Source organism: Apis laboriosa, unplaced genomic scaffold (genome assembly GCF_014066325.1).
Source record: "Apis laboriosa isolate Shangri-la unplaced genomic scaffold, ASM1406632v1 scaffold26_cov146, whole genome shotgun sequence".
NCBI lineage: Eukaryota > Metazoa > Arthropoda > Insecta > Hymenoptera > Apidae > Apis > Apis laboriosa.
Genome location: NW_025222592.1, coordinates 2,470,128 through 2,484,239, shown reverse-complemented (window position 1 = coordinate 2,484,239; position 14,112 = coordinate 2,470,128). Strand labels below are relative to the sequence as shown.

Here is a 14,112-nt window from a genome sequence, read left to right as displayed (position 1 = left end):
ATTATACAAAATAATATTTCCTCAGATTTAATAATTAATATAGCAAATTTGCAGAATACATCAAGGGAATTTCAAGCAAGAGTTTTTGGTTGTCAATGTTACTGGAATGTTAGAATGATATGCAATGAAGTTCAGAATAATAAATGGTTTGATTATTACAATTGTTCTCTGATTGATTCACAATATCTATTCAATTTATTTATTTCAATTAATATTAATATCTTTGATATTTTTTCATTAAATTAAAAATAGATGTGCATAATTAAAAGATATATGATAAATTTTATATTAAATTACTTTACTTGTGCTAAAAAGAAACTTTAATTATATTTATATTTTTTATTTGAGTTAATATTGAACAAGAATCAATTTCTATTGAAAAGTTTTTTTTCGAAGTAATCAAAATAGTCTATTGAATTGTAGTATCTCTCGGAAACAGCGACATGTATGGGAACAATCGATTGAAAGAGAGGTACAAGTGTGCACATAGAATGCACTGTTTATATACATATTGTACAATCAAATAGGAACGAGCAACCGATCAAACTCTCAAATATCGAAATTTCAACGTTACTAAAAGAAACTAATCACGTTGCTGCAAAGCTGCCATCTGGCGTATCTATATATATAAAGGTTAGTTATTGCACTAGTGAAAAAAGTATTTATTGAATATTTGTTGAACTCATTATATTTATTCGATATAATAAATCTTCGATTATGAACTTATCAATTATTTTAATATAAAACTAAAGTTTGTTAAATTAAAAATATTTAATTAAAAAAAAATATTAAATTAAAAAATTGAATATTGAAAATTGAAAATTGAATATGACAATAATAATTTATATTTTATATTTAATGTTTTATATATTACAGAATATATTATCAAAAATGAAAAATTATGTCTAATTGTAAATAATTAACAACAGAAAACGAAATTATACAATTTATACAATGATGTCAATTATTAATTACTAATAATTACTAAAATTTCTTAAAATTTTTATCTTTGCAAATAATTCTAATTTTTTAGTGGCAGTCTTTATATAAAGCTTTTTTAATAATTGCATGGATTTAAGAGAAAAAAATAATGAAATGATGAAAAATTTCATTATTACAAAAAAAATATATTATTAAAAAATTATTAAATAATATTTCATATAACATAGATATATATGCATATTGTTTTATAAAAAAATTTTATATATTACAAGTTATTAATATATTTTGTTACATAACAATAACATAAATAAAACAGATTAAATTTTAAAAATAAATTTTACAAATAATATAATATAAATAATGTAAATAAAATAATATAAATAAAATAAGTTGCTTGTCATCATTCATAAGTTATCAATTATCTGATTATTCTATTTGATATAAAATTGTAAGAAGAGAAAAGTATATAATGTAATTTATTCATTCATTAATATTATTAGGTATTAAATTATTTTATGAAAAGATATTGAAAATAAAATCAATTTAATCAATATTCTAGTTTAAACAAAAATTATTATATACCAACCTTGATTATTAAATCTTAAATCAACAAATTTTGAAGTAATCATTTAAAATAATTCCAATTATACTATAAATATTTAATATTAAATCACCATGTCACCAAGCATTAGCACTATTTTTAAAATTTAAGAGAGTAATGTCTGCGGCCAGTGCACCGGGTGCAAGCAATTGTGCGTACGGATACATCGGTGTCGTTCGCAGCTGATCGATAATACAAAATTCGTCCCGGGCCAGTTACTCACCACATCGAAATAATTATATACAGCAACTTGAAAGATTATTTATGGTGATACAGTTGTCACGAATGTTTCTATTATAATATTTTACATAATCTGGTCACACGCACAGATCCACTTTCTCTTCGACTTTTTTCGCCAATGTCTGCGGAAGAAACGCAAGAATTGCGCGGGCGCGCGATGTTATCGACCTCTTTCGCGCATTCTGCCGCATTACGCATTTTTTTTTTTTTCATTTATTTTTCTCTCGTCTACTTTATTGTCGTGGTTGGAAAAACGAACAATGCGGCTACGTTTGCATGCAAATGACTAAAGGCTAAGGTCAAGGCTCTCAAGATCCACTTGTCCCGCCTTTTTTAAACGATTTTCGCGGTAAACATAATTAACGAGTTTCTGATGAAAATTAATCGGAATCAAAATGAACGTAGGATTATAAGATTACTCACGAGTTTGTAGTTAAAATTGATGGCGAATGTTCTCGATTTCAATATTAAAAATTCGGAAGTTTTTGGTAGATAAGATACGATACGCTTTTCAGGAAAGTGGTGACTGACTGCACTGACATAGTACAGGGTCGAGCCTGTAGACGGCACTGCTCCAGGCTATTCAATATAGTTCCTTCACAGATATAAAACGGGAGGACCTGGCCAGGACCGTAGCATCACACAATTTTATTCAAATTCTTTATATAAATGATCCATATTTTGTATACATTTTGTTTAGATTAAACATTAATTTAAAATGTTTTAGAAAATCGATGATCCTAAATTTCTTTTATCTTTTATTGGATCTTTTATGTTATAGTTTACTTCAAATTGCTATCATATTTTCATTTTTTTTATTTTTTACATAATACATGATGCAAATGCATTAAAATTCTCAAAGTCGATACATAATAAGATTCGAGATATACGATAAGTCATATGATAGAATGATGATCAGCTCGATATTCTTTTGTTGTAGGATATTGAAACCCATCTCAGTCATAACACGCAACTGCGTATACAATATCTACATATGGCACATCAACATCAACGCAATATATTTGAATAGAATTGAAATCTTTCATATTGAATCTGAATTCGTGGATTTTAATATGATGAGTCTTAAATTTACTTCTTATTTATACATTGATCAACATCAATTACATTCGCATCAGTTTTGTTTTACATAGTTAATAGGGGAAAGAAAATATCGGATGTTTGAAAGACGGCAAGACGATGAATTTCCGGTGAAACTGATATTGTATAGAAAAATAAATCAAACATCCGTAACTAGCAATTTCTGCCATAATAGAAAAAAAAAAAATGTTACTGACAAAAAAATATAACCTCTACTTTCTTAGATAGAAATGAAATTGATCTTTGTATGTATATAAAAAATCTACCAATCGAACAAATTAACTAATTAATAATTGTTGTTGTCCAAAAAAATTAATCATACCTATTATTTCTCAATAATCAATGCATCAGCGAAATATAAGGATGTATCCATTAAGAACATTAATAATAGAATTAATAATTTTAAGCGATTTTTTTTTTTATAAAATATGACACAAAATCAGTTGGCATGTTTAAATGTTAATAATTACAAAATTTCTACAATAAGAATAATATATAATTAAATCAATCGATTATTAATACAGTTGATTTATTCAGAAAAAACAAAAATATTATAAAAGAGTATCTCTATCTGATGTATTCTTTGAAGCGAACTTCCTGAACGAAATTTCAACCGATTAGATTTCATTTGGTCCTCCATACGTGAGAGATTAGTTCTCCGACTTCATAAAGGGAGCATAAACAGTTCATTAACTGCGTAACAAAGTACAGATACTGCATTATGAAAGAGAATGAAGCTACTAAAGAGAAAAACGGATAGAATATTGGTAAATGAGATAAGTGTGTTCGCATGAAAGAAGAAAGAGAAAGACTAGTTTTAAATGATTTGCTTTGAATTTTGTTTCACGCTCAATGGATCGTGTCTAAATCGTATCAATGGAAAATTTCATGGTAAGTTATGTTTGCCTTTATTTTTGCCTAAATAAATAAGATAAATAATAATATGGATAAACTATTTAAATCTTTTAAAATTTTCAATCTTCAAATATTTCATTTTTTTTGAGATAATTTTCTATATAATTATTTTTTTTAGCAGTAAAAGAAATCTTTTAATATTATTTGTAATTCTATGTTAATTTTTTTTTAATATTATCTGTAATTCTATCATTGTAGAATTGGTATTAAAATTTTATTTTCATGAAATTTAAATTTCAAAATTATTTTTAAAATAAATTTAAAAAGAGCTAAAATTTATTTCAATGTAAATTTCAATAAGATTCAATGATGGTGATATAATATTTTATCGAAAATCAACTATATTAATCATTCTTCGTTAATGATTATTCATAGTTGCATGTTTCGTAGTAACATGCTTATTGTTTTATTATGACATTAATTAATATTTAAAATCGCTTGACTGAATCAGTCAATTCAATTAACAATGAATAATGATGAGAGGCTTTACTGTTTTTTTTTATTGGATTTCTTCAATTTGAAATTGAACAAATCGAAATGCGTAAAACAGCCGCATAAATTATTGTTTTATGCCTTGACATGTTGGTAAAGTAAGATGTCAAATGCACAACGCACAACCATCGTCCCCCTCTCTTCATCGACTGTAACTGAAGGATAAAGACGCCATCATTTCCATTTCACGAAATTAGCCTGTTCAACATGAAATACAATTTCATGTCGGTTAATTTCGTCCTGCTTTAAACTGGAATCACAACGTTTAACGACGCGGCGAGTTTGTGCTATGTAACTTATTAAATTGCTTTCATGTGCATGAATATATTACATGTTAATAATGGATTTGTTACAGTGGTAAATAATCAGAGACGACAATAAGGTTAGTAACAACAATGGCATAAATAACATTACAGGAATTTCTTTTATCTTTATTAGATTGTTGTTATTTGATAATCATCATGATCAAAGAAATTGTTTCTATATACGTGAAAAATATATTCAATTAATATTAATTACATCTAATTATGTAGAATTGATAGCAAATATTTATGTTATATATGGAGAGATATAATAAAAGAGGTTAAGAAAATTTTTTCATAAATTTGAAGTGATTGTGAAATATATAAATTATTGCTAGCTATTAATTTTATTTTTACTCATAATCAAAAAATCTTGTAAGAACATGATCATGAAATATTTCAACAGGAAAAAGCTGCATTTGTGAAAATCATTGCTCTTTTTCTGCAAGTTCCATTTGTGAAATTCGAACATAGCTAAGCAACTTTTGTCATTGGACATCCTGTTGGCATCAAAGGATGCCGCAGAAATAATTCAAGTAAATGAAAAGGGGTGAGGAGAAAAAAGATCGGGGTTGTTTGGTGACAAAGAGCCGAAGACAGAGATAAATGGATGACGGAACGAAGATCGATATAAGAGGTTATCAACCGCAGTGTAAAAAAAGATGTCCTTTCAGAGTTAAAAATCGAATATAAAAAAGAAAAAATATATTTATATGATATAAAACGGTAATACTTTAAAATTTGGAAAAATTTAATTAAACTAATATTTATTAATTAATGTAATAAAAAGATATAAAAAATAATAACTATAATTCAATATTTCTGTTTAATAGGTTTATTGAAAATTTTATTTAAAATATATTTTATGAAAAATAATATAAATAAATATTGCACAATGATAAATTATTTTGAATTTATTAAATTTAAATTAATAAATTGATAAATTTTATTATTGATGTAAAAATATATTTTATTAGTTTTTAATAATTTATAAGTGTGACATAATCTTAAAATTTCAAAAAAGATATAATAGTTTTTATAACTTCAATAAAAATATAATATATATACAACATTCCAAAGAATGTCGGATGATTTATCTCGTAATTTCAAACGTGATATGATAAAAATGGTCAAAAACTGCTGAGACTGTATGTTTAACAGTGGCAAAAAGCTCAAGATATTAAGTAGCTGAAATGAAAACCGAGTCAAGATTAAAATATCTATGAAAAAAAACGAAATTTCGTTATAAAGAAACCAAGATCGAAATATATAGGAAAAAAGATAATGAAAAAATTATCAGAATCATTATAAAACTATTGAAACATAAAGAAAAGAAGAAAAAAATAGTAGAATAATAAGAGATAATAAAAGATGATAGTAAAAGTAAATGGAAGAAATCGAGAGAAACCGAAATCCTCAGAGAAAACGGGAAAATCAAGAAAAATCAGCTAGCTGTGAACACTTGGCGAGACTGTGAACTTTAAAAGGAAGAAAGTGCGGAGACGGGAAGCGAATGCTGCACGGAAAAATCCAGCTGCACTCTAGAGATTAAGGAAAGGGGTTGAGAAGTTGAAAGATTTGGGGTAACGGGTGAAAAAATTAAGGAAAAAAAAATAGAGTCAGACAAAAGTTTTCATAATAAAGAAAGTATAAAAAAAAATCTATTATTAGAGGTGAAAAATGTTAATATAATATATGATATTTTAAAGTAAATTTTATATTTTTATATTAAGATGAAATATACATGTTTAACTATTAATTGAAAAGTAGATACATAAACTAATAATAAATATCAAAATTATATTTTTTCGACTTTTAGAAATAAAAGTTTTTAAATATTATGAAATGAATATTATTATTTTTTTAAAAAACTTTCATCTAATAAATTAGTAAGAAAAAATGTAGATTCGATCTAGATTTAGATTTTTGGGCTTAATAATAATTTAAAAGTTTTAGAGTTAATCTTTATTTTTAATTTTTTTTCATCGATACTTTTACTCACAGTTTAAGTTTATTTCAAGGAGTTAGTTTCCAACTTTAAACTTTTAGGTAATCTTTCGAAAAATAATAAAATAATTTTAAATGTTATAAAGTTGCTTCCATTGTGTTTCAGACAAAGAGAGAGGTATGGCACTTTTCATCGAGGAAAGAAATACCAGTTTAAGAACATAGAGAGTCAGGAAGCAAAAGTTAGAAGAGAAAGGAGCAACGAAATCCCGAGGGAATCCAGAAAATCCGCCTGACGAGCTGCAGAGAAGACGTGATGCGTTAGAAAAAAGGAAACAAGACGGTAGATGGAAAGTGTAATAGTTAGACAGGAAAAGAAAGAAGAGACGAGACGCAGAGAAAAAGCAAACAAACCGTGTGAAACGCAGGCTCGGCTTGCAATCGCATCTTCATTTTGCTAATGAGCTTCTGGAGACATGTTAAAACGCATAAAGTATGAATACACATCATGTTCTCAAGTAATTATCGTTATAATTATATTGATCATAATACTACAGATCCGCTATGATGCTTTTGTTCGAGAGGAAATAGTTAGTATATTTTAAACTGTTTTAATCTTTTATGATGAATAGATTAAAAATAGTACAATAATTTGATAGAAATGTTTTTTAAGATAAGAAAAAAAATGGATTTTGTTTAGATAATGATTGATGAGAGAATAGGAGATGAAGTATAATTGTTTAAAAAAAAAAATTGAAAATGAAAATTTTTGTTGAGAAATTGGGATGAATTTGGGAAATTATTTTTTTCAGGAAGTTTTATGAAAAAATTATAATAATGATGTAATCTAAATAATAAAAAATTCTTAGTGTTTTCAAAGATTAAAGTTCTTTATAGAAAATTATAATGAATTTAACAAAGAAAAAATAAAATTATTCTTTCACAGACTAATTAATGATTAATTAATGATTATACAAGGAATTTATAAAAAATTAACGAAATTAATAGATATAGAAATAAACGAATTAAGAAATTAATAAAATTAGAAATTTTCTATTGAAAAATTGATTTTTTAAAGATTTTTTATTTATAAACAATCATATAATCGATTAATTATTATAATTTTCTTGTGTATTTAAATTTTTTATTTGCTAAAAAATTTTGAATATAACTAGTATTTCCTTACAAAATAATTTTATGTTATATATATATTAGAAATGACCATTATAATGATTATAGAATTTTATCAAATGTTTTCAATTTTTTGGTCAACTTTTTAAGATCTTTTAAGATTTTCTGCAATTACTTTTAGGTATAAAAATTCTTCTTTTTTGAAAAAGATTTCATATTTAAAGTTTATTATTTTATTACTTAATTTAATCAAAATCCCATTTTTTTTTAGGTTTCAATATTTCATTGAGAACATACTTATCAAAGATTTATCAATCTTTGAGATTATACTGATTTTCCCTTCAGTTTTAATTGCCTAGATTTTCAAATGCAAATCTTTTTGCTTAATTCAAAGGATAGGCTTATCCATTTCCCAAAGGATATGGCTTTCACATCTGAAGATTTTGGTTGTTATCAACTTTGATTAGAGAGATTTATTTCGATTTCAATCTTAGAATGGGACGTTAATACGCTTCCTTGAAGATCATGTGTCGAGAGTCCGAGATTTTTCTTGCTGAAGAAGGACATTAGCCCACTAAACATTAAGAGGAATTACGTTAATGAATATCTAACTTGAAGCCTCAACGTTAAAGGGAATTATGCTAATGAGCTTGGAGAGAGGAAAAGGAAAGGATCTGTGCGTCTTGTTGCATTATCCACGAAAATTCAAAAGAGGAACGAAGTCTTAATTCGAGAGGAATAAGGGATAAAACAAAGAGAAGGAAAAGGAAGAGATTCTCTTCATCTTTCAGTTTCTTAGACTACTTCCTTCATTTATTACGTTGCATTCTATTTGTATGTAAGTGCCATGAATTTTGTTCATTTGTTGGAATACAATTTTAGTTATTCTAGAAGAAAACTTCATTTTTAAGAATAAAAATTTGCAATTTTTGTAAGAATTAGTTATATGTCTTTGAAAGTCTGTAATGAATAAAATAATTCATGGAATTATAGTTTATAATTATTTTTTTTGATATTTTAATAACTGTTGTCAAAATTTATATTTTTTTATTTAATTCATTTTATTGAATTAAAATTTTTTTTTCTTTATTTATATTCTAATTTAATATTTAAAAATGACTAATATTTAATAATTATAATATTATCTATTAGTATTAAATATTTATATATATTTATGTTTAATATTATATATAATATTTAATATTAATATTTAATATTAATACTGAATTGCTATTATTGAGTTAAAAATTATTTTAATTTAATCTAACTAAATTTTAACTTAATCAAAATTTTTGTGATATTATATGTAACTTAATACAAGATAATAAATATAAATAGTAAAATATTAAGCTTTTTGTATTCTAACTTTTGTAACTAATAAGGAATCATTTTTAGAGAGAGGTTCATCATATAAAAAATAAAAATTATCAATTGTTTTTATAAATTATTAATTTATTTATTCAAATTGAAATAGATGAAATAAATTAAAAAAGAAATAGAAAAAAAAATTGATTATAGAAATATTATAATAACAACATTTAACATTTAGTTTATTTAAATCATTATTTTTCTGTAATAAATCTAGAAAAGTTTTCAAGATATGAAGGTCAAATGGAATTTAAAAGTCATACAAAAAGTTATGAAATTAATTTTATTCTTATCGCAATATGCACTTTTGTATATGCACTTTTAGAGAAGAATTCCTCCAAAAAGAGGAAACGAAAAAAAAAAAAATTGTCTGAAAAGATTGAGGGGAGGAAAAAAAGAAAAATTGAACCACGAAGAAAGTTCACCCTGTCCGACTCAGCTTCTTTGCATGCTAAGCGGCGAATTAGGCAAATATTTCTCTACATCGTCTGTGGCCACGCGTAAAAAAGGATTCATTCCATACTCGACTTGAATCCTTTTTTGAAACCATTTTACATACTCTTTAGATTTAACTATTCTTCAAATTTTGATTCTTAACGATTAAATCATATAATTTCAAACATTGCTTGATTTTAAAATTTCTAGATTAAACTTTAATACTGAAAAATTATTGTTATTATATGTGAAAGAATTTGATTTTAATACTAAAGTTGTTATTATTATTATTATTATATTTAAAATAATTTATTCAAATTGTTATCTTTTTGTTTTGTTTTTTTATATTTCCTAGTCCTTTTTTTTTCTATTTTCAAATATTGAAATTAGAGAACGAGATATCAAGCTAAATAATTCTTATTTCTTATTAAAAAGTAATAGAAAACTAGAGAAATAGAACTAACAAGGAATCATTTTTAGAGAGAAGTTCGTCATATAAAAAATAAAAATCAATTGTTTTTATAAATTATTAATTTATTTATTCAAATTGAAATAGATGAAATAAATTAAAAAGAAATAGAAAAAAAAATTGATTATAGAAATTAATTAATGAACTTATTTTATGGGTTTCCTTATGATTGATTTCATATTGATCTTTTTTTTCTTTTCTTTTTTTCTTAGAAAAAAAATTGTGATTTTATCTAATAATAATTTTGATTTATTCAAATTTCAAACAATTGAAAAATGAAAAAAAAAAAAATAAAAGAAAAATTTGTTTGTAAAAATTAATTAACTAATATATTTTACTTAATCTAAAAATATTGATTATGTTTTTTTTAGGAAAAAATTGTGATTTTGTTGATAAGGAAATTGGTTCAGGGATAAGCAAAGAAATGTAAATTTTCCGGATTTGTGACATGATAGAAGCATTCGTTGGATATCATAAATTTTATGGTTTCTTACATGGCGCCACGGAGTAATGGAATATTTCTTGATGAAAGTTCAATCCCTTGTGCGCAACTTGGAATATAATAATAATGCGGAACAAAAACTTTTTCACATGGCAGAGATGGAGTTTGTTTTCAAAATACTCGCGAACAAATTGAGAAAAATATTTTTAAATATTCATAGACTTTTGTAGAATCTTGTTGATATTTGTAGCAAAAATATTCCACACTTATTCAAGTTCCAAATATTTGAAATAGAAATATTCTACGGTTTCCTTATTTTCTAGATATATGTGAAATTTCCTTATTTCCTTTATGTTTGCAGAAGAAATATTCTTTTACTATGTAGATATTTACAAAAAGAAAATAGCATTCTTCTTTACTTTTCTTACTTCACTAATTCTTAAGAATTTCATACAATTTATAACTTTTTATTACAATTACATTATGATAAATCGTTTGAATTTGTTTTAATAAATGCTATTATAAAATTTCGTTATGTAGTAGCATTTAAGAAAATTGATCTTGAAATCTCTCTTATTAAGATCCATTTAAAATTATGCATTATAATACATCTAAAATAATATATTATACTACATAATTTCTCAAACAATTTTTACAAACAATTTTTTCAATTAGTTTTAGTTGCTTTCTAATTAATTGCTATTCTAATTAATTTTTTCAGGAAAATTACATGATATAATATATTTTCTATATATTAATTAAATATTTGAATCTTTTAACTACATTAAGGGAGCAGCACGCGAGAAATAATATTAATAATAATATTTTCTTTGCTATAACAATTTTTCTTCAATTTCTTTTAGATAATTTTTTTTATAATTATAGATATTGATAATTGTTGATTATGTGCTGCTCTAAAAATTCAGACTTTAATTATATAAATATTTCATAAAAATAATATTTTCTTTATAAAATATTCATTCTTCTTTTCAGGTCAAAACATAGCCAATTGTTTTTTGACTTTATCCCTCTGACTTTATTCATTAATGAATAATTAATGACGCATTTCTTTGCGCATTTTTTAATTAATTTTAATCCATCTAATGAAGGCGTATCGATAACGATAATTTATGAGAAGAGTTAAAACGACTCGTAAGCGAATTGTTTTTCAAAATCGACGATCGGATTAATCGAATCAATTATCCAGGTATATTGTAGGATTCCACTCGTATCTGCTTAATTTGTTTAATTTATTGTTGAACGATGCGGAATGCGAGGTGTAATGTACAAACAGAGGCTGGAATTTCATAAAAGCAGATTTGTTCGAAAATTCGGTCGATGATATGTCAGAGAGGTATTTTCAATTTCTTTTTTAATTGTATATTAAATAAATAGAATATAATATAATATTCTTTTAAATCATAGAAAAATAATTTAATAAATCTATTTCATTGATTTGTATTTTTTTTTGAAAAAAATGAAAAAAAAATGAAAAAAATGAAAAGAATTTGTTATCAAATAAATATTTATGTTATACATTTATTATTATATTTTAACAAGGTTTATTAATGTTCATAATATGTAAATTTTACTATTAATTCAATTTGATTATGAAAAAAAGTGATAAATTTCTAATTTATATTAATTATAATTTATATTCTTTCATAAAATCTTCTTTCTTAACTTTCTAATATTGATTTAAGATTTATAATAAAATAAATAGTTCACTTTTAAAGAAAGGAACAAAAAGTGACATAATAAATTAATCACTTTAAATTCTTCCACAATATATGTTAGAAATACTGTTTGTTATTGTTTCTTATACTGTATTATTATAATTTTTTATTATATTTCTATACAATTATTTATTTTTTATTTATAAATTAAAATAAGAAATTATAATTAAGTATAATTTTTATCTCTTTGAAATATTTTTTGGAATAATGAGTATATAACCATATGATATAATTTCCATTTAATCTTAAAATACAAATAGATATTAAAAAAATTGTAAAATAATTGTAAAAAAATAGGTTTAAATTTGACATATTACTTTATTTTGACATATTACTTTTTTAAACTTTTTGTTATATTCTTTAATAATATTGGATTAATTGAAATAATTGAATAAAATTTTGAGTTTAAGAATCAATTGATTTAAACATTTAAAATTTAATAATTTTAACATATATGTTCAGATTAGATTAATAAGATTATATTAATATTCTAATTAGGTTAAATTAAATCACTTTATTAATATCATATCGGAATTATGCAAAAGAAAAAGATAAATAAGAATAGATATCATTTTTGCAATAATGAATTTGAAAATCAATTATATGACTATTATGCATTAAAATGATATCAATTTAGTAGTATTATTAATGAAAACAATCGAATCAAGATTTTATTAAATTATTTAAAAATATATATATATTAGATTAGCACTATCAGAAAATATAAAATTTTTTAGAAATTATAAATTATTGTTCCAAAATTCGATGAACATAATGAATAATTATTAGTATATTAAGTATATTAGGTTAAGTTAACTTTCAAATTAATATATTCTTAAATTCAAAACTTTTGTATTTCGTTTTTATCTAATAAATTGCTAATTAAATTAAAAAAATAACAAAAATCATAAACAAATAAACGAACTAAAAAATTCTTAAACCATCGCAATAATTATTTTTAAAATTCTAGTTACGAAGGAGGAACAAACGTGACTGCATGCTAATTCGCATCGTTTGAAGAGTCGGAGCAGGCCTTTAGGAGGATCCTTCAGGATCTCCTCTCCGTTTAAACGAGCGTCGCAGGACGAAAGGGGCTAAATGAGTATGGAAAAGGGCCACGGGGGAAAAAAAGGCGAGCATCGCGACGTCGAGTGGCGAGGACAAATTGGTAGTCCGTGGAAGAGGAAGAATAGAGGGAAAGAATGAAAGGGAAGAAAGAGAAGAACGTTTTCTCTTCATTCGAATAAAAGGAGAATGGGATGGAGCTTTCTTCTCGATGAAGCTTATCAATTCCGAGCAGAGAGAGGTCGTAAGTTCGCCAAGGACGTACGACATTCGTCAACGAAGAATGTGCACGCATTTAATTCGTGAAAGTTAGTGGAGGAAACGGAAGAGGTAGCGTGATATAAAAAGGATGGATGAAAGAATGGTTTGGTACGTCGTTTGGACAGAACGAAGGAGGAGAAGAAAGTTTGCTCCGAGTTTAATGAGATTCGTGGACAATTTAATTGAAAGTAATACGGGCTTTGGTAAATAGAAGGACAGAGAAGAGGAGGGAAGGATATTCGTTCTTTTTTCGGGATGGCGGAAGAAATGAATTGAAAGAGGATATTTGTGTTTTTTTATTAATTAATGTACATAATAACCGGGTACAAAAGAAATTTTCGTTTGAATTGGAAGAAACAAATGTTTCACAGGTTTCTTTTTACATGTGGGATAGATTTTTATTCTTTTCTTTGAAAAGATAGTGAAAGTGAGAAAAAAAGAAAATGAAAAATGGTTTTAGATTATCCATTTTGAAAAAGGATTTATTTTTAATAATGATTTCAAAGATTAAATTAAGGTTTTAAAAAGTTTTAAAGATTTGATTAAAATATTTTTATGTATTTCAAGGATTAGAATGCAATAGTGTAATCATAAGATCAAGAAATTGAGATGCAAATTATAAAATCAAATATAAAAAAAATAATAAAGTTTGATCTAATTTAAAATTA

At 24.4% G+C, this 14,112-nt stretch overlaps 1 protein-coding gene across 1 annotated transcript in view; it reads right to left on the bottom strand.

Moving 5' to 3' along the window:
- Positions 1–14,112, bottom strand: part of LOC122713783 (syndecan) — a 181,636-nt gene that overhangs the window by 9,544 nt on the left and 157,980 nt on the right. The window lies entirely within an intron of this gene.